The sequence below is a fragment of the Ursus maritimus genome, unplaced genomic scaffold (genome assembly GCF_017311325.1).
Source record: "Ursus maritimus isolate PB19 unplaced genomic scaffold, ASM1731132v1 scaffold_31, whole genome shotgun sequence".
In the NCBI taxonomy this organism is placed as follows: domain Eukaryota; kingdom Metazoa; phylum Chordata; class Mammalia; order Carnivora; family Ursidae; genus Ursus; species Ursus maritimus.
This window is the reverse complement of record NW_024425675.1, coordinates 8,038,879-8,059,746: the sequence shown is the minus strand read 5'-3', so window position 1 is coordinate 8,059,746 and position 20,868 is coordinate 8,038,879. Positions and strand designations below refer to the sequence as shown.

The following is a 20,868-nucleotide window of genomic DNA, read 5'->3' as shown; positions in this document are numbered from 1 at the left end:
GGAGCCCGATGCGGGGCTCGATCCCAGGACCCTGGGATCATGACCCAAGCTGAAGGCAGACACTCAATAGCTGAGCCACCCAGGCGCCCCTTGACACAGATTTCTTTAAAGAGCAAAAGCACTCGCCCAGTTGGTGACTGTCCGTGAACAGGGCTCTCGGCTCAGTTGAGACCAGCACACAGAGCAAGCGGGAGGGACGAAGCAGATGCTAGCAGAAGGCCAACCTTCTGCCACTGTCCCTCCCATACCTATTCAGATGAAAATGTGGGCGGTCCCATAACTTTTCTGATGGCTTTCAGGTAATAAAAGTCCTTTGATCAGTAAAGCCATAAAATACGGTTTGAATTCAGAAATTGTAATGTGATTGTCAACTACTTTGCTCACCACTTCAAGCTTCATTCAGAGAGAGGCCTTCCCTGTACTCCCCCAGCTGGGGTCCCACGCAGGCAGGCTGGGTCCTCCCGGAAAGGGGAAAGGAAACTCCTTCAAATTCATAACATAGGGAGAAAAGAGAATTCGGAGGATACCAAATTCATGCTCAAGTGTTCCAGCTGCAAGGAGACTTTGCTCTGGGCCTGGCCAATGACTAAACCAAGCACTTGCTCTCTTGGGTGCTTTCTTTTTTTGCATTTTAACAAATTTTTTTAAGGATTTTATTTATTTATTTGAGGCAGAGAGATCCAGAGAGAGAGAAAGCATGAGCAGGAGGAGAGGCAGGGTGAGAGGGAGAAGCAGACTCCCTGCTGAGCCAGGAGCCCGATGGTGGGGCTCTCGATCTCAGCACTCTGGAATCATGACCTGAGCCGAAGGCAGACTCTTAACCATCGGAGCCACCCAGGCGCCCCTCTTGGGTGCTTTCTAACAGTCTTAGAGACGTGAGCATGAAACATCCCGCTCAGCCTCTCCCGTGCTGGTCAATGCACTTCGCTCTGGCTGCCACTTCCCCCCTTGGGCTGCTGTCTACAAATTCACCTGTGGATCCCTCCACGGGTGTTGCTCTCGGGCAGGGTTTACACAGCTGCAGCACAGCTCTCGCTCACCAAATGGCTCTCTTCCGGGTGCACAGGAAACATTCGTACGCCCCGCGCTCCCGTCCATACTGGAGTGCCCCTGACTCTCAGAGCACTCGGGTCTTGAGTATTCTCTCTCCTCCTTCCCTGCTCTCTCTCTCTCTCTCTGAGCTGCTGCCACAAACCAGTACCTTCAGCCTCTCAATTTTAGCTATCTCGGGCCAAAGTCAGATACTGTCAGAACCAGAGAACACCAATCAAGTTGCCCTGGGGTCCCCTGATGCCCCTCCCCGGGGAGACTAAGGAGGAAGACCTGGGACCAGAGGTTAGGTGGACTCAGCCCCGCTTTCTTTGAAGAAAACTTCCTCATAGAGCCTTCCTAAACTCCACTTCCGCTGCCCTTTTATGATCCTATTTTGAGTGAGGGATTTTTCAGAGTCAACAAGGAGCTAAGATATTTCCTTTGAGATTTGCTCCCTGCTCTGGCAACTTGAGAATTTGACATCCGTTGTGTCTTGGGACCTCAGTAAGAACTTTACTTTTATATCTTGTCATACTCATGTGAACCTGCAAAAACTGCTTTTGTTCATTAACATGAAACTAAGAAAACGTGTTCTCTAAAATCATAGACTGTTGGAAACTTAGTTGAGTATCAATAAGAATGGACCCCCCCCCAAAAAAAAAAAAAAAAAACTTGCCTGGATGATGGGAGCCTGTGGGTCACTCTGACACAGAGAAGTAGCCTTGACTTCCAGCCGAGGTGCAGACCTTCAGATAAAGGATTTGGAGACACAGCATGCCACCTTAATCCAAGGAAACAGGACTCCAAGTTTGCCTTTCAGCCCAGACCTGATGTTAGTAAAAACATTACTAAATGTTTATAAAGTATTACTCACAGCCTTGCTCTGCTTTGAGACCATCATAGCACTCTTTCATTTAAATCTTACCTAACCACCACCCTTCCTGCACACCCTGCAATAACCTTGTCTCCTTTGTTTGGTGGGGCCCTCCCTGGGTCCCTTGGATCATCAACCTAAATTAGACTTCGGCTTTGTCTCTGGTGGTGTGTGACTATTGGACGCTATCACGAATGATCAATTCTTTCCAGATCAAGTTGCCAGCTCTCCTCTCACTTTTCCAGGCTCTGTCTTCATATCTGCATCTCCTTTTACTCTGCACCAGGTCATACAACCCCATCGCCCCCAGCAAACCATCACCAGAGTCATCCAGAGTGCTGCAGCTACAATTGTATAACACTCAAAAAGCCATATACAGGGGCGCCTGGGTGGCTTGGTCAGTTAAGCCTCTGACTCTTGATTTCAGCTCAGATCATGATCTCAGGGTCCTGGGATCAAGCCCCACGCCGGGCTCCACACTCAGCAGGAAGTCCGCGTGAGGACTTCTCTCTCTCTCTCCCCGTCCCCCTACTCATGCACACGCACTCCCGTTCTCTCTCTCTCTAAAATAAATAAATAAATCTTTTTTAAAAAACCCATAAATATGTGCATATATGGCAACAATAACAACTATAGATGTTTCTCCTAGCAAAGGGAGAAGTTATTAAAGGATATTTAAAGAACCTGAAGAGCTTTTTCAGATTACACGAGCCCTGAGAAACTAACACAATCCTTCCTGCTGTCCTCTCCCCACACATACGTAATTGACTAATTCATTACAGCAATGATCCTGTTAACAAGGGTAGAGTACCTTCGGCTATGTTTATGGGAGGTTAAGAAACTCTGCTTTAGCCCTCACTCATCTGATGGGCCCTTGATCAAAATTTTAAGTCCACAAGTTTGGGGGAATATTTTTTTCTCTTAGCTAAAAATACCAGCTTGACGTTGCTTATAAAATGAAAGGGAAGAAACCGTCCCCATGATGAGAGGGGCTTTGTGTGACTCATTCCCAATGGTACCCCCAGTGGCATCCCCAGGTCTGGCCCATCGTAAGTGCCCAGCGAACATGGGCTGCACTGGTAAATTCAGAACTCATTTTAAAATGGGAGAGTTTTGATCCGCCAATCGTACAAAGCAAGCTACATTCATCAAAACTATTAACAGTGACTGTGCTCTATTCTATTCGTATTTATTTGGCAACGCTTCAAGATTGGTTTCTGATGCAATCAGCAGTTGGCTGCTCCCTCAAGGACTTCTGTGTATAAACTGAGAGCCATTTGATAACTCTGAGGAGTAGGGGGTGAGGAGTGACAGCAAGATATGTGGGGTGTCTGCACGCTGATCACCAATGATTCCATGAAAGCCTTTCCACAAACCTGTATGTGGGCCTCAGCATAGTATAATAACGTGTGTGTTAGAGGAAGACAGTCAAGGAGCCCTGGAATGATGGAATTCTGATAATAGCTGATCATTAGGCTGATAATGAGACCTGCTGGTGTGCTAACCTCAAAAGCCTCAGCCTGTTGGTGAGCCAGCCTCCCGTCGTTCAACCCTGATGCGCCCTGTAACGTATCTGATGCTCTCGTTGTGGGTATAGAGAAAGAGACAGATAATAGAGAGATGGACATGAATCGCTTAGAGTTTCTCATGCTGAACCAAGTGGGCCTCCATCCTCCCACGCGCCCATGTGTGGAATTCAGTCAATTTGAGGGAGTCAGAGTGGTTTTACAACATCCTTCCTATCTCTGATGTTTGAAGTTAGGATAAGAAAACGACCTTTTAAATTGCATTTAGCATTTTAAGAAAAGATCAAAGATCTCTCTTCTGTGATCACACAGTGAGAATGATGACAGCTACCAAACAGTCCATCTTGTCACTATGTAGCCACTTTCATGGTGCAAGAACGGACCCCAAAAATGAAGCACATCTTCGATCTGTAACACTCACAATGGGAGTAAGCATTTTGCATTCGGAAAGCAGGGCATCGATCCAAAAGTTGAGGAAAAAAATACTCTTATGCTGAAATGAGTTATGCACAACTTATATTTAATTAATCTCAGTCATCTCTGTACTTACCTCGTGGGGCTCACAAGGGAACATCGCGAGCAAAATCGCTCTCGTGCTGCTTAGGTTCCCCAGAAACGACACCGTCATTCATTAATCAGAGCTGACCTAGAAAGCAGAAGCTCCCTCCTCTCACCATTTAAAACCTGAGTAACTCTTCGTTGTGCAGAGAAGATTAAGACACATGGAACAGAGAAGCAGTTGCGACGTAGAAAGCCATAAAAGCTGCGGCAGAAAAAACAGTCTGAGAATGTGCGAATACGGGGTGCTCCCAGCGTTCAGGGCCACCACCAACAAAGACAGAACTTAGGAGATGGGATTCTTTTGCTTGATTGCCTCTATTTTCTTAACTTTCCACGACTGTACCTTTAGCAAAAAATTCCTCACTCCCTGAACTATGAGCAGAAAATAAAGGAACTTAATAAATAAGTCTCTGATTCATAGATTCGAACATTTAAAACATTAAACATTCCTAAATTCTAACATTTGAAAAACAATGAAGCCATGTAACCAAGAGTATATATAGAGAAATATACTAAATAATAATAAATTTAAGAATGCAGGATATGTATAACATAGCTGAAGAATTGACTAGAGAGGTGAATGTCCTTACAGACAAGACTGCTATAGGATATACATAATTTAAAGTTCTAGGGGCACCTGGGTGGCTCAGTCAGTTAAGCATCTGACTCTTGATTTCAGCTCAGGTCATGATCTCAGAGTCATGAGATCAAGCCCAGCATCAGGCTTCACACGCCACGTGGCAAAGCTGATTCCCACTCCCGTATGGCAGCAGCTGACAAGAGCAGAGATAGTGCCCCCCTTGAGATCTGCTTAAGATTCTCTCTCTCTCTGCCCCTCCCCCACTCACACACTCGCTTGCTCTCTCTCTCAAATAAATACATCTTTTAAAAAAATATTATTGCTATGTGTTGATATTTCATCTTATTTAAGATGCTAATGACTGTCATTCATTCAAGAAGAAATGACTGAGCACCTACTATGTGCCGATGATTGTAGTGGGTACTGGATTGGGGGGAAGAATAAGAAAATGTTTAAGGTGAAATTCAGTCTCTAGAAGATTACAGAATTCTGATCTGTGTATTTGCAATCATTATGGCCAGTGTGGACATTGGCCTGAGCCCCTGTTCGACTCTAGTGTCACATGAGTTACACAAACAAATGAATATGGACTCTAGCAAGGAACAAAAGAAAACAAGGCACATAGCACACGAATGGAATTAACGGCACCAATTAACTGGAGTGGGATTGACGAAAGACATGGTGTTACAGGAGTTCCGATTCCCACGTATTTCCTTAAAGGCAGTGAATTCAGAACAAAGTCCAGATGATTCTGAGAAAGTGAACAAATTGTTGAAGACTCTCCAAAGGAGAGGATATAATGATATTAGAACCCTGAATGTCAGTGCCAGTTTCGACCCGAAAGCTAGTCGTATGACCTTGGACATCTTATTTACCTTTTGAAGGCTATTTCCTTACTGATAAATGTGTGGTTGGGAATCTGCCCAAGAAGCCACAAACTTCAGTTACGTTGGATGGGCGCAGATTATGTAAAAATTGGATTAGCTGCCAACCTTTCAAAATCAGGAGATTTCATGTAAATATCCAATGTACTAGTTTCTATTTTTTTTAAACAAAGAAGCTCTGGCAAAGCTGACCCACACTGCCACATAGCAGCACTGCCAAGAGCAGAGACCGTGTCCCCTCTAGAGCTGCATGTGCTTTGCAGTCTGCCACGGACCATGTCCAACCTGCTTCACTCCTACTCTCTGCTACCTACCTGGCCTCTGTAGGTATCTGAGTTTGCCTCTCCTGAAATGGATCATTTTTAAGGGTTTGCTGTTGCTGTTGCTGAAAGTTATTGGAACCTCTTCAAGTTAATATAAATTTAAAATATATATTGTTGGGGAGCGCCTGGGGGGCGCAGTCGTTGAGCGTCTGCCTCCGGCTCAGGGCGTGATCCCGGCGTTGTGGGATCGAGCCCCACATCAGGCTCCTGCGCTATGAGCCTGCTTCTTCCTCTCCCACTCCCCCTGCTTGTGTCCCCTCTCTCGCTGTCTCTCTCTCTCTGTGTCAAATAAATAAATAAAATCTTTAAAAAAGTAGGGGCGCCTGGGTAGCGCAGTCGTTGGGCGTCTGCCTTCGGCTCAGGGCGTGATCCCGGCGTTCAGGGATCCAGTCCCGCATCGGGCTCCTCGTCAGGGAGCCTGCCTCTCCCTCTCCCCTGCTGTGTTCCCTCTCTCGCTGGCTGGCTGTCTGTCACATAAATAAATAAAATCTTAAAAAAAAAACTTTAAATAAATAAAATAAAAAAAATAATAAAATATATGTTGTTGGGAGAAGAGACGGATCTCCCATACGAAATTCCACACAATATATGTAGAGGGTCCACCCTCAAGAAGGGGCCCATACTCTCATACTTTAAGTGTGTGCTGTGCATGGTGACTGCCTTCCAAAGAGTTCGGTAAGAAAAGGGAGGGAAGGAAGAGTAACTCTTCAACGGAGAAACCTGGTAATGCTAGCTGAGCCAGGCGCCGAAGGCCAACATCAGCAGCGATGACACTTCATGTTGACATTATTTATGGTCTCCCTCCCCAAATCCATAACCCCAGTCTAATGAGAAAACATCAGAGAAATCCCGAGAGAGGGACATTCTACAAAATACTTCACCAATACTCCTCAAAGCTATCAAGGTCATCAAAAACAAGACAAGTCTGAGAATATCACAACCAAGAGAAAGCTAAGGAGATAGAAAGCTAATGTAATATGGTAGCCTAGATGGAATTCTGACCCAGAAAAAAGGACATCATGCAAAAATGAAGGAGATCTAATTAAACCGTGGACTTTAATTAACAGCAGTGTGTAGACATTGTTACATTAGTTATAACGAATGTACCATACTAAGGTAAGATGTTCGTACTAGGGGAAACTCCAGGGTATATGGGAACTCTGTACCATCTTCATAACTTCTCTATAAATCTAGAAGTGTTCTAAAAAAAGTTTACTTTTAAAATATTTTATATATGTATGTGTCTATACATCTATACGAAGGACACGGAAGTGTTTCAAAGGTTCGGTGGAAGATCTGGACGCTCAAGGCTGGGAAGACAAGGTCAGGCTTACCGCATGCAGCACTGCCATTACTGTGACTCAGCTCCGTCACGTCTTAGTCACTGCGTTTCTCAGTTCCACATTGCGCACTCCTCAAAGAAAGCCCATTGCTTCGCCCTGGGGAGGAGTCAGAGTCTGGAGCTACTCATTCTACCCAGGGTTCCGTGTGGGAATCATGGCAGCCCTACCCATGCCTGTGTGTAGGTGACCATTTTCATAAAAGGAGGAAGAGCTGGGAGCCAGACAGGCCCCTTTCAGCTCTGCAATTCTGAGTAAGATGGGGAAAGAGAAGAGGTTTAGCCACTAAAGTCAATGTCCTAAAACACAAGGCCAGATATTCCACAACAGGGGCGCCTGGGTGGCACAGCGGTTAGGCGTCTGCCTTCGGCTCAGGGCGTGATCCCGGCGTTATGGGATCGAGCCCCACATCAGGCTCCTGCGCTATGAGCCTGCTTCTTCCTCTCCCACTCCCCCTGCTTGTGTTCCCTCTCTCGCTGGCTGTCTCTATCTCTGTCAAATGAATAAATGAAATCTTAAAAAGAAAAAAAAAGGTATTCCACAACAAAGGAGCAGCATCCTTGCCATTCATACATACGAGAAAAGCTTTGGTGGCAATCGCAAACTTTTATGAAATCAAGAGTTACAAAAACTGTTTCCTGCAAAAATTGATTCAGTCCCCCAAGTACTCGAGTTAACTCTCCTAACTTGTAACCACAAGTCCTTCTGCTTTTTCAAAATTATATTTGGGGAAAGTCTACGAGTACTCACAGTAATTGGAAAGCATGGATGTTTTGATACATTGATATGGTGGAAGGGAGACCAATCCAATGCGGATCAGCTAGGAGTTCCATGGAATAGTGACGTAAGGGTCACTGCCCTAAACCAGCCCATGGAGTCGGTGTCATGGCACAAATTAGGAAAAGACACCCCTCCTCAAGATACTTCATGGGAAAACTGTCATCATAGGCTGCTTGTGTTAGAACAAGACACTTCACTGACATCCGCCAGGAATTTGTGAAAATAAAAATACAAATGCGTGATACCAATGGTGTGACCTCAGTTACCTGTGTCCCGCCCAAGCTGCACAGCCATATGCTGTCACTCTGGGTGCCATTGTCTGTTATGAGCAAGTGTCATCTCTTAGAGCCTTGGCAAGCTTGAGCTTACTTTCATGTCTCTCTGTGTGTAATTCTCCCAATGGAGTGAGCATTCCAGCTGTCGTGGGTAATCATCATTTTGTTTACCTAGGATTGCACTAAAGAATCCAACTCTTGGACTACTCCTGTAATTGCACTTTCCTTAACCACCACAATGGGGATAAGAACACTCATGGTGCGGGGGTGTTACCAACACTGAGCGAGAGGACACATCAAAGCAGTGAGCACAGCGCCTGACAGCTCATGAGGCCTCCCTTGACACCGGGGTTCGTCCTTCCCTACTTAGAAACCTTCCATGGCTCACCAGTCCAGTCAGGGTTCTCTGTCGAAAGGCCATAGCGTTGTTCTTGCTTGCGGAAGTGCTCCCAGACGTGTAGTCGCTCATTTCTGTGTGCGGGAAGATGGAATGGTTTTTACCTGCCTTGCTTCAGTGAGACCAAATCCAGCTACACCGTCTGTAGACAGACAGTGTGGGTTTCCTCTTCGTAGACTATATCGCAAGAAGCAGTTTCTGACTTCTATGTGTTACAGAACCAATTTCCAAATGGAATGTGATGAAGCTTGAGAAATCCATTCCAAAGACCTTTTTATCCTTGAAAAATATTTGCTTGCTTTATTTATCTACTTGGATTGAGATTATATATCTTAAGTTAACTGTGTTATGAGTTACACTGGGTTATAGTGAAGTAAAATTAAAACATAAATTCGCAACAGTATTTAAATATGGAGAACTGAAAATGCCATTCATAAAAATACACATTTCCTCCACCCACATTATTCTTCTGGTGCCTTTCACTGCCACAAGTAGGGAAACTGTAGGTCTAAGGTACTGTGGGAGGCTTCTTACTTACATCCTCCAGCCCCCCCCCCCCCCCCGTGTCATCTCTACGTGAAAGAGTCAGGTCACTGGAGGACAAAAGCATCAGAGCTCAGTGTGAACTGAAGGAAGAGAAATGAGTTGAGGGAGAGAAATACATAGGCTGAGAAATACCTTGAAAGAGGGCCTTCCTTTTGGGGTTCTGCATGAATAAAACCTTTGGGGCAGCAACAAGCTAACTATGTTTAGAGGAAAAGGGAGATACAAGCTGGAACAAAAGATTTCTGTCGGGAAGGGTTGGACAACAGTGAAATCACCTACATTACCAGGCTGAGATATTTGGACTAGGTCCTAAGACCAATAGGGGTTGCCAGATATTTTTAGCTAGTGAAGAGAATGTATTTTAGGAAAATTGTATCTGGTGGGGGGAGGGGAAGACTATTTCAAAATAAAATAATTGAAATTATTTTTATCTTATTTGTTATAATACTAGTGAGAAAGAGGACCCTTATAATAAGCCTACTTAAAAAAATATTGAAGTCACCAATTACTTATCAATAGTGGGAAAGGGTCATATTAAAATCATCACACATCTTTCACACCCATTTCTCCCTCCATGCTCTTAATTATTCAGGGTGGGTCCCAAATCTTTGCTTCACAATTGTTGATGTATAGTCATATTTTTTTCACTAATTTAAAATATTTAATTTCTATCCCAAACCATCTATTTCTCCGTTTTCAACTTTTTTGAATGTGTTTCTTTGTTTACCTGTTTTACCGTGGTTCATGGTGCAGGAAGATGCTAGGAGTGGCCGGTTGTGAGACTCATCCCCTTGACTGTAACTGAGATGCTAACCAAGGCCAAGTGCTCCAGGAGGAAGAGACCTGCCCTGAGATCTCAGGGCTCAGAGCCCCTTCTGAGACTCTGTGGTCTGAGAAGCTTCCTCCCCACTGAGGACATGGGAAGCTCACCACTCCCGGAGCTTAACTCACCCCAAAACTTGTATCTGGAAGGTCTGAAACCTTCATGGGGCAAGTAGAAACCAGAAAAAAAGTGGACATTCAAATATGGAAGCAGTTTTACATCCTGTGAAAGCTAAAGACCAGGATATATCTTTGGGGCAGAATATTCTGGAAAAACCAAGGAAAGGTTAATTATAGATATGAAAATCAACACCAAATGAGAAAAGATCTTTTCATGCTATTGCTTCAAACATCTAACTTGCTCCATGTTAAGTAATGGTAAGAGTAAAGACCCATTACATATGTTACCCAGATTATGTCATTCAGTCCTCACAATAAACACCATGGCGGGGCGGGGGGGTGGGGTATATATGTCACTCTCACTATTTTACAGATAAGAAAACTGAGACTAGATCAGTGATAATAATCACTCAAATTTAGGTGATTAATAATTTGCAGAACTGGGGATCAAACCTGTCTGCCTCATATCAAGGTCAAACACTTTTCCGTCACTCTCAACCCTTTGGATTAATTTTTCTTCATAGGGGGGCACCTGAGTGGCTCAGTCCATTAAGCATATGACTCTTGGCTTTGGCTCAGGTCGTGATCTCAGGGTTGTGATCTCAGGGTCATTATCTCAGGGTCCTGAGATCAAGTCCCATGTGGGGCTCTGCACTCAGCAGGAAGTCTACTTGAGATTCTCTCTGGTCCTCCCCACTGTGCTCGCATGTGAACGCGTGCACACTCTCTCCAAAATAAATCTTTAAAAATCTTTTTTTCTTCATAGAAGTTGTTTAAAGAATTTATTTAGGGGAGCCAGGGTGGCTCAGTTGGGTAAGCATCTGCCTTCAGCTCAGGTCATGATCCTGGGGTCCTGGGATGGAGCCCCACATCAGGCTCCTTGCTCAGCACAGAGCCTGCTTCTCCCTCTCCGTCTGCCCCTCCCCCTGCTTATGCTCTCTCTCTCTTTCTCTCTCTGACAAATAAATAAATAAAATCTTTAAAAAAGTAATAAAGAATTTATTTAGACTTCACTGTCCCTGCAACCCATTACTTGTATTTATAGCCATGTGTGTGTTTAGCTGTGAAGATACAGAAGATTAAAAAAAAACCCTGCTTTCCTAAGAAAGTTGGAGAGACACCCGTTGCATTTTGTGTAGCCCAGGGCCATGTGACCAAATGAATCACAGAGCCAGCGAGAACTCCGATCTTCCATGTTTTGTAATGAACCCTGTGCTAAAGGACTTGGGAGCAACTTAGCAGGCAGTCGATCCTGGCAAGGAGAATAAAAGTAGGAGAGAAAGATGAGTGGAGACCTTGTGTTGACCAAAGTGGATGAGATAATTATAACCCATATAAACGCCGGAATGTCTTGTAGTCCCTGTCCTGAAGAAGTAGTATTAAACTAACCGTAAGTTCAGAGGCTGAGCCATTAACATTCTTCTTTAAAAGAAATGCCCATGACTCAGTGGTAGGTAGAGCAGGGGAGCCAAGAAGTTTTGCACAATAAAACTTTGAAAAATCTCTCTTCCATCTCTAACAGCCATTTTACATTAAAAAAAAAAAAAAAGTTGTCGGTCCCCAAAACTCTCTCTGTCATTCTCAGGTTTCCCTTGGGTATCTCATCTCTCTTTGTCACGGTCTCTTTCCTTCAATTTCTACTCTTTGTCCTCTCCCATGGGTAAAATTCAATCCTTTCTAGAATGCGTCCCTGCAACGTCTTCATTTTCTCCGAACCCAAATCCTGCACCATAAAAGCCCAGGAACTAAGCTGAGATGGGGAGAATTCCCTTTAGCAGATATGCAAGGGAAGCTATGAACACTCACATGCCAATACGACCTGGTGAAATTTGGGTTACTCAGTTCTATATATCATCTGAAGATCCCCTTCTGCCTCCATTTCTCTGTCAAGAAGTCCCAGCCAATGTATGGTGACTATAGTTCTTAATGCTGTGTTGTATATTTGAAAGTTGCTAAGAGAGTAAATCTTAAAAATTCTCATCACTAGAAAAAAAGTTGTGTAAGTATATGGTGACAGCTGTTAACTAGACTTACTGAGATGATCATTTAACTGTACACTTGACCCTTGAACTATGCAGGTGTTAGGGGCACTGACACCACACCCCCTAGTCAAAAGTCTACATACAGACTTCTTGGGAAGATGGCGGAGTAGGAAAATCTTAAGCTCACCTCACCCCATGGACACGACTAGATAACACCCCCAACAGTGCAAGTAACCCAGAACATGGCCTGAAGACTGGCAGAACAGACTCTCCACAGCTAATTGTGGAAAAGAGCCCACATCAAAGAGGATCGGAGGAGTAGAGACATGGTCAGGAGTGAAACAGACCAGTGTGGGACTGTCCCCAAGAGGGAGGGACACTGCAGGTGCAGAGAGGAGAGTAAAATAGATCCAAGCACCAAGCACCTCAGATGGAGGGGAACCCACAGTTGGGAGAACACAAATCTCCATAACATTGGGCTTTGAAAACCAGAGGGGCCTAATTTCACAAGTTCTTTCAATCTGGGGGCTTAACATCTGGAACTCAAAAATCAGCTCAGCTCTGGGGTAGCCAGGAGGGTGATAGGAAACCGAATCCCTGCCCTTAAAGAGACAGTGCAACAAACAGCCCCAAGGAGATACAGCATTGAAGCAGCAGTCTAAGACACACCTGGGGTATCCATGAAGGAGATTTATTTATTAACCTCAGAACATGTGCAGGAGGGGCAAAGATCTTTAGGAGACTTCTCCAGGAACAAAGGAGCTGGCTGGCACCATTTCCTTCCCCTACCCCGCAGCCTAGACACACGGACACCTGTGGACACCAGGACAGCACCAACTCGCTCTACTTAGCTTGCCAACAGTGTGCTCCACCCCCACTTTCCCCTGCAGACATGCCCCCTCCATGCAGGCCTGGCTCCAGGTCTCCCCAGCAGACCCACACAAACCTTGCTAACATCAAGCACCTGGCCCCATGTTCTCCTGCAGACCTGCCCCCTCCAGTACATCCTTGGCCAGCACCCATTCAAAGCAGTGCCAAGAGCCTGGCAGTGTGCAAGCAGCCCCAACAGGGGCCAGCACCTCTCCAAAGTGACTCCTGCCCCAGGGGAGGAGATAGCCACACACACCAGTCTGACTGTGGCCCCAGCAGTCGCCCACCAATGGAAGCGTCTCGGGGGAGAACACAGGGAAAGCGCCCTGCAGTTCCATGCTACTGCATCCCTGGCAAACATTTAGTCCGACTCAACTCCAAGCCCAAGACAACCCCAGAATGGAACAAGCTCTGCCCACAAGAGGCAAAGAGGCCCACTGCACGGATAAAGCAGATGTAGGCTCTACATACAGGAATATTATGCAGCCATCAAAAAGAATGAAATCGAGCCATTTGCGATGATATGGATGGAACTAGAGGGTATCATGCTAAGCGGAATAAGCCAATCGGACAAAGACAATTATCATATGATCTCACTGATAGGTGGAACTTGAGAAACGAGGCAGAGGATCACAGGGGAAGAGAGGAAAAAATGAAACAAGACGAAACCAGAGAGGGAGACAAACCATAAGAGACTCTTAATCTCAGGAAACAAACTGAGGGTTGCTGGAGGGGAGGGGGTGGGGGAATGGGGTAACTGGGTGATGGACACTGGGGAGAGTATGTGTTGTGCGGAGCACCGTGTGTTGTGTAAGACTGATGAATCACAGACCTGTACCCCTGAAACAAATAATACATTATATGTTAATAATAAAAATAAAATTAAGAAAAGAGAGAGAGGGGCGCCTGGGTGGCACAGCGGTTGAGCGTCTGCCTTCGGTTCAGGGCGTGATCCCGGCGTTCTGGGATCGAGCCCCACATCAGGCTCCTCCGCTCTGAGCCTGCTTCTTCCTCTCCCACTCCCCCTGCTTGTGTTTCCTCTCTCGCTGGCTGTCTCTATCTCTGTCGAATAAATAAATAAAATCTTTAAAAAAAAAGAGAGAGAGAGAGAGAGACCCACTGCAGGCAATTAGCCTGAAGGCAAACGTGGCTCAGCCACAACAGTAGGGTACACACACACATACACACGCGCGCACACACACACACACACACACACACACACACACACAGAGGAGACACCCCTGAAGTGCCAGATTCTGGTGAACAGGGGACATTGCCTCTAGAGCACAATAGGACTGCTTCATAAAGCCACCACTTTCAAGAGCAGGAGACGTAGCTCACTTTCCTAACACACAGAAACAGACACAGAAAGACAGAAGGAGAAGACAGAGGAATATGTCCCAAATGAAAGACCAGGACAAAACCACAGCAAGAGAGCTAAATGAAATGGAGATAGGTAACATGCCTGATAATTTAAAGTAATGATCACAAAGATACATGCTGAACTTTGGAAAAGAGTAGAGACCTCAGTGAGACCCTGTGAGACCGGTAGAGACCAGCAGAGACCCAGTGAGACAAAGAGATAGAAAGCATAAAAAAGAACCAATCAGCGATGAAGAACTCAACTGAAATTGAAATTACACTAGAGGGAGTAAATGATAGACTAGAGGAAGCAGAATGGATCTTTAACCTGGAGGACAAAGTGATGGGAAAGCCATCACGCTAAACAGAAGAGAGGGAAAAAAATAATAATCAAAAATAAAAATAGACTTAGGGAACTCAGCAACACCATCAAGCATAAGAAGTTTCACATTATAGAGAGCCCAGAAGGAGAAGAGAGAGAAAGGGGGGCAGAATGTTTATTTGAGGAAATAACAGCTAAAAACTCCCTGAATCTGGGTAAGTAAACAGAAATCCAGATCCAGGAAGCACAGAGAGACCCCCAAAAAATCAACCAACACCCAAAAAACAAATAAGTCAAAAAATGGACAGAAGACATGAACAGACAGTTCTCCAAAGAAGACATACAAATGGCTAACAGACACATGAAAAATGCTCCACATCACTCGGCATCAGGGAAATACAAATCAAAACCACATTGAGGGAGCGTCTGGGTGGCTCAGTGTCCTGGGATCGAGCTCCACATTGTGCTCCTTGCTGAGAGTCTGCTTCTTCCTCTCCCACTCCCCCTGCTTGTGTTCCCTCTCTCGCTGGCTGTCTCTCTCTCTGTCAAATAAATAAATAAAATCTTTAAAAAAAAAACAAAACACACACACACATAGAGGGGTGCCTGGGTGGCTCAGTCAGTGAAGAGTCTGCCTTCGGCTCAGGTCATCATCCCAGGCTCCTGGGATTGAGCCCTGTGTCGGGCTCCTTGCTCAGCGGGAAGCCTGCTTCTCCTCTGCCTCTGTTGCTCCCCCTGCTTGTTCTCTCCCTCTCTTTCTGTCAAATAAATAAATTAAAAATCTTAAAAAAAAGAACCACATTAAGATATGACCTTACACCAGTTAAAATGGCAAACATTGACAAGGCAGGAAACAACAAATGTTGAAGAGGATGTGGAGAAAGGGGATCCCTCTTACAGTTGGTGGGAATGCAAACTGGTACAGCCACTTTGGAAAACAGTGTGAAGTTTCCTCAAAAAGTTGAAAATAGAGGTACCCTATAGCCCAGAAATTGCACTACCGGGTATTTACTGAAAGATACAGACGTAGTGAAGAGAAGGGCCATATGCCCCCCAATGTTCATAGCAGCAATGTCCACAAGAGCCAAACTGTGGAAGGAGCCGAGATGCCCTTCAACAGACGAATGGATGAAGAAGATGTGGTCCATATATACAATGGAATATTACTCAGCCGTCAGAAAGGATGAATACCCACCATTTGCATTGACATGGATGGAACTGGAGGGGATTGTGCTAAAAAACTGAATTTTAACCAAATTTTAAGTCCCAGACAAAACTAGGTTTTGTTTTCCCCAAATACAAGTTCTAACTTTGAGAAGGATTGCTGTTTTAAGAATTGTGAAATGAGGGACCCCTGGGTGGCTCGGTTCGTTAAGCGTCTGCCTTCGACTCAGGTCATGATCGCAGGGGTGTGAGATTGAGCCCCACATGGGGCTCCACACTCAGGGGGGAGTCTGCTTGTCTCTTTTTCCCTTGCCCCTCCCTATGCTTGCATGTGCTCTCTCGCTCTCCCTCTCTAAAATAAATAAATCTTCTAAAAAAAGAAAAGAAAGAATTATGAAATGACCAGGAGACAACCGATGAAGAAATTAGGTCCGGCATAAGAGCTACATCAACCAGGTCTGGGTGACTTAGGAGCCAGATGCCGGGGACACTTGCCCCCACCTCTCCAAGCCCTGCTGTCCTCATTTGCAAACTGGGACCTAGAGGTTCGTGAAACAGATGTTTATTGAATCTTTCCGACATGCCATGTGCGTTTTAGGTTCCGGAGATATACCATGAACCAAACAGAAAAAAAATCCCTGCCCTTATAAGCATACATTCTGGTGGGATGATAATAGCCATATTTCCCTCTTAGGTTGTTTGAGATTTAAAGAATTAAACAACAATAATGAACACACCAGGACGACTCCGTGCCGGGAATGATCGTTAAGTATTTGGCACATGGTTTAACCAAGGATTCTTTGCTTTTTCTGAGCCGGCGTCCCCTTTGGCAATCTAGTAAGCTGACCAACCCCTTCTCAAAATAAGGTTTTTAAAAGAATAAAACAGAATACATGGGATAACAAGGGAAACTAAATACGCTGAGACACAAAAGTTATATGGTAATGAAGTGCCTCTTTTTTAACATATTAAATGATGAGCTCAGCAACAGGTTTAACAACACTGTAACTCAGAAAAACCGATGAGCCTAGATGTAATTAACATCCCTGTTCAAGTTCACAGGAATCTGGAACTCCAATCCACTGGTGTTTAGACCTCAGGGTTAATTTAACCCTCATTATAACCCTACGAGGTAAGTATTATTATTATTATTATTCCTTTTATTTATTTTTTTTTACAGATGAAGAAAATGAGGTACAGGAAAGTTAAATGGCTTGCCATGAATAATAAGTTATAGAGCTGAGATCTGAGCCCATAATCTGGCTCCAAAGTCTGTGTTAACACCACACAGCGCATGGCTTAGCTCAGGGCTTGCCTCATGGTCAAGGTCAACAGTAGTAGCTGGTAGCGGGAAGTAGTAACTGTAATAAGTAATAGAAGCATTAGGAGGAGAATATATCTACGGGACAAAGAATAGTTTGTACCAGTATTAAGAAAATCTTTAAAGGGAAAAATCTGGTATGAAGCAATGAAATCCACCGTGTAGGACAGGCAGTATCCTGTTCCTCCAAGACCCGTACAAATTCATTTCTTTCTGTGTGAGATTACCCAGCCCGGGGCTGAGCAGCAAAGACTTTGGGGGATGTGATAACGTAGAGAAACGTTCTCGAGTCTATGACAATTTCTTACGTTTATTTGTATAACCCCCTATTAACTGTTGGGGCTTTTCTACACTTCCAGTGGGCACTCTCCCCCAAAGACCCTCCGGACGTAAATCAGGGTAGCGGAACAGAAAGCACACTCTTCATCTTTCAGAGCAGGGTCGCTGAGAATGAATGCAGGTGCTGTTCTTCTCTGCCGTCGTTTGCAAACGGGCGACGTCCGAGGTCTGGATCCAGCGTGGGGCCTTCAGGCACTATATAAATACTAATTAACTGAAAGGTGTTGATAAGGTAAAGAAACTTACACTTCTCCAAATGGTGACAGCCAACACTTCAGTTTCCATTTTTTCAGGAAAAAAGATCCACAACAGAGCCCAGATCATGAGAACGGCTTTCCTCCCGCGCTGGGAGACAGCCATCGCCCAGCCCTGCCCAAGGCTGATGGAACGCAGTGAGATGAGTCATCCTCTCTCCCAAGTCTGCTTCGGAAAAGCATTTTTCTAATTGCCTCTCCACGGCGTATTTTCACTGTAACAAGGCACTCAGTTCTTTCACATTCGTCGGGCACACTGCTCCCCAGAGCAAAGCAGGAAAGTGGCAGGAGGAGCCCTCATCACACCAAGGTAAGTGCCACCTGATTCCCCAGACGGTTCGAGAACTCCAGTTTCCAAGCTCTGTCTGTGCTGACATTCTCTTCAACGCCATAGGAAAGAAAAAGCTTCAACACTCCAATGCAAGAGGGGGTGAAATGCTAGTGGCCACGAAGCCCAGCCCTCAGCCCTGGGCATTGAGAGAGAGTCCCGGGAGGACGTGGTGAGGTCAGAGTTGCCGGAGAGACTGCACACATTCCTCCCCGGGCCACCGGCCTTGACTTGGGAAAAGAGCACATGTGACCAGCTGCGCTGAAAAATACCACCGTGAACCTTCACAGATGGCTCCAGGCCGGGGGTAAAAATAGCTCATCGTCCAGCACGGCCCAAACCCGGAGAGGGCAGGTTTGGATTTCAGCTGGCCAAAAAGGTAAAAAACCGTTTTCACTGAGCCGTGAGAAGCTGCCATGGAAAGAGAGATTAAAAACACGAATATTTCACATTCTACCTTCTTTCGAATTCATTCAACGGTCCTCAGCAAAAGAATGAAAAATATTTGCGGGGGGGGGGAGTATTTGTCTTTTTTATTTGACCATAACAAGAAAACTGGCAGACCAGTCTCGTAACTTGGTAAATAACTTCTTCAATACATGGACTCATAGGAAGAGCTGAAGAAAGAGAGAAATGAAAACCTGGGCTTTTGGATTCATTTTCAAAGACTCAGCTTTACAGAGTTATCAGAGTCCTAATTTGTTTAATCATTTATTTTCAACAAGTTCTTTCATCCATGTCCCATCGTTCCGCTGAGGTTTCTATTTTTACCCAGGGGGGTGAATCACGCTCTGCCCATTTACAGACATGTTTCGAACATGATTTTTCAAGTCAAGACCCAAGTGAAATTTTGATTCCCAAACCAGAGCCTTGAAGCCCAGCACACTAGCGGCCATTGTGCTGTGACATTATGTTGGCCTGTGTGCACTGATTGTATCGCGGAGTGGAGGTGATTGGAAGGGTTCCACGGACGAAAAACAGCTCAGATAATAACTCTTTACAAGATAAGAGGAAATAAATGGCATTTGACTTGGGGTTCCCTCAGTCCCCTGACCTGGTGAACAAGAAAATGCTTTTGTATCTTCCAGTTGTTGAAATTGATGCAATCAATTTGCATCCAATCAGCAAAAGAAGGGTTTGTCCTCCCGGACAGTGTTGTTCTGTCCTGGGAACCATGAATGCTTTTTCTTATTTGACTCAAAATTTCTAGTGCCTCATTAATATAATAGAGTCTTGGTGCCTGGTTCATAAAAATTGCAGCCCTGTTGGATTTTCTTCTGAATTTTTTAATAAAAGGTAAAATTAAATCTAATTAGAACTTCTACCAAGCACAATATAAATAGGTTCAGTGTTCAAATTCACATCTTAAAAATTGTAGAGTAGTTGCTCTTTTAGGTCTGATTTGTAGTTTTTAAGATTTGAATCCCTTGAAATTGAACATAAATCTAAGTGTTGCCTTTTTTTCAGTGGGGCAGGATTTTAAATGACCAGGATCGAGGTTTGTACGTTTCTAACAGCTCTGGTAGAATTCTTAGTTTTTTCTCTCTGGGTGTCAGGAGCTTGTCCACAACCAGTTCAGAGAAAAGAAAAATAAAGAAAGCTTCCATCTTGAGCCTTTTCCTTAACCAGAGAGTGCTTTTTTGATTAAGAGTTGATTTCCATTCCAAATAGAGAAACTCATATTTTTTCTTTTCTCCTCCACTGGAAGGATTTCCACGATTATGAATATATCGACCCATGTTTTCTTATGATATCTTGCAGCTATATTTTTAGCATTTACATTTTCTATATAGCTGGAATTGATTTTGGTAGGAAGTGTAAATCCGGCTTTGTTAAATAGCTTTCCTTTTGTCCAAATACAATATGGTACTGATTTGAAATGCTTGTATTATATACTGAATTTTTATATATATGGGCCTCTCTTCTTTTCCATTACTATGACTGTTCTAGCTATCACAGGTTTAGCCAATATATCGTTTATGTTCCCACACTGCTTTAGCCACTGTAGTACATCGTAACACATTTTATATTCACTATACTACGATGAAAATGTATTATAAAGATACTGCTCATCTCTGCCATTCTTTTCCAAAATGGCTGTGGCTACTTCCTGAAACTCTTACTAATCTGTAGTTTCAAGTCTTCTTGCCTGCCGGCCTCTGCCAACTGATTGGGGTATCTTTTGATTTCGTGATTAATTTAGATACTGTGACGACTCCAAAATGTTCCTTGTTCTAAAGCATAAAAATATTCAATATTGCTTGACTACTTCCTTATTAAGTTTATTCCTAAGTATTTCATGTCTTTGGTTTATTGTTGTGTCTGAGTAAATGCTGTCCCTCCTACTGGATATTTTTATGTTATTTCCTTTAGTTTAGTAAAGTATTGGTTTTCCCATGTTACCTTGAAGCCCAACTGCTTTCACATATTTTTTACTATTTCTAATAGTTTGTCAGCTGAGTTTTCCTTAATAATGCAAAACTGAGTTACATTTGTAAAAAGAAAAAACCATCAAAATGTAGTTTAAATGATTAAAATGTAAAGTCTGAGATCATAAGGTTTTGCTGTAACTGAGAATATTTACATTTTTATAAATCTCATTAACTTTAATAGCTTTACAGATTTTAACCTTGTCCAACAAGGACAAAATAGATATCAGGTTTAGGGTCTGTTCCCAGCTGACTAGCCAAAATTCTCTAATTATAACGACTTTCCCCCCCCTTCTCTTTATTTTGGGTTGTCACTTTGTACAGTGGAAAGAGCTGTCCTTCCCTTTTCTCCCTAATTTGAGGTGATACACGATAAATGAAACAGTGAAGCATGGTATGAACAGCTTCGCAATAGACACTGCATTGCACCTACCTGG

At 44.1% G+C, this 20,868-nt stretch overlaps 1 long non-coding RNA gene across 1 annotated transcript; it reads left to right on the top strand.

Moving 5' to 3' along the window:
• The first annotated feature begins 16,590 nt into the window (after positions 1–16,590).
• On the top strand, positions 16,591–20,262 carry LOC103656488. Its single transcript, XR_566626.2, has 2 exons — positions 16,591–17,984; positions 18,069–20,262. It is a non-coding gene; the product is annotated as an uncharacterized LOC103656488 (long non-coding RNA).
• The last annotated feature ends 606 nt before the right edge of the window (positions 20,263–20,868 follow it).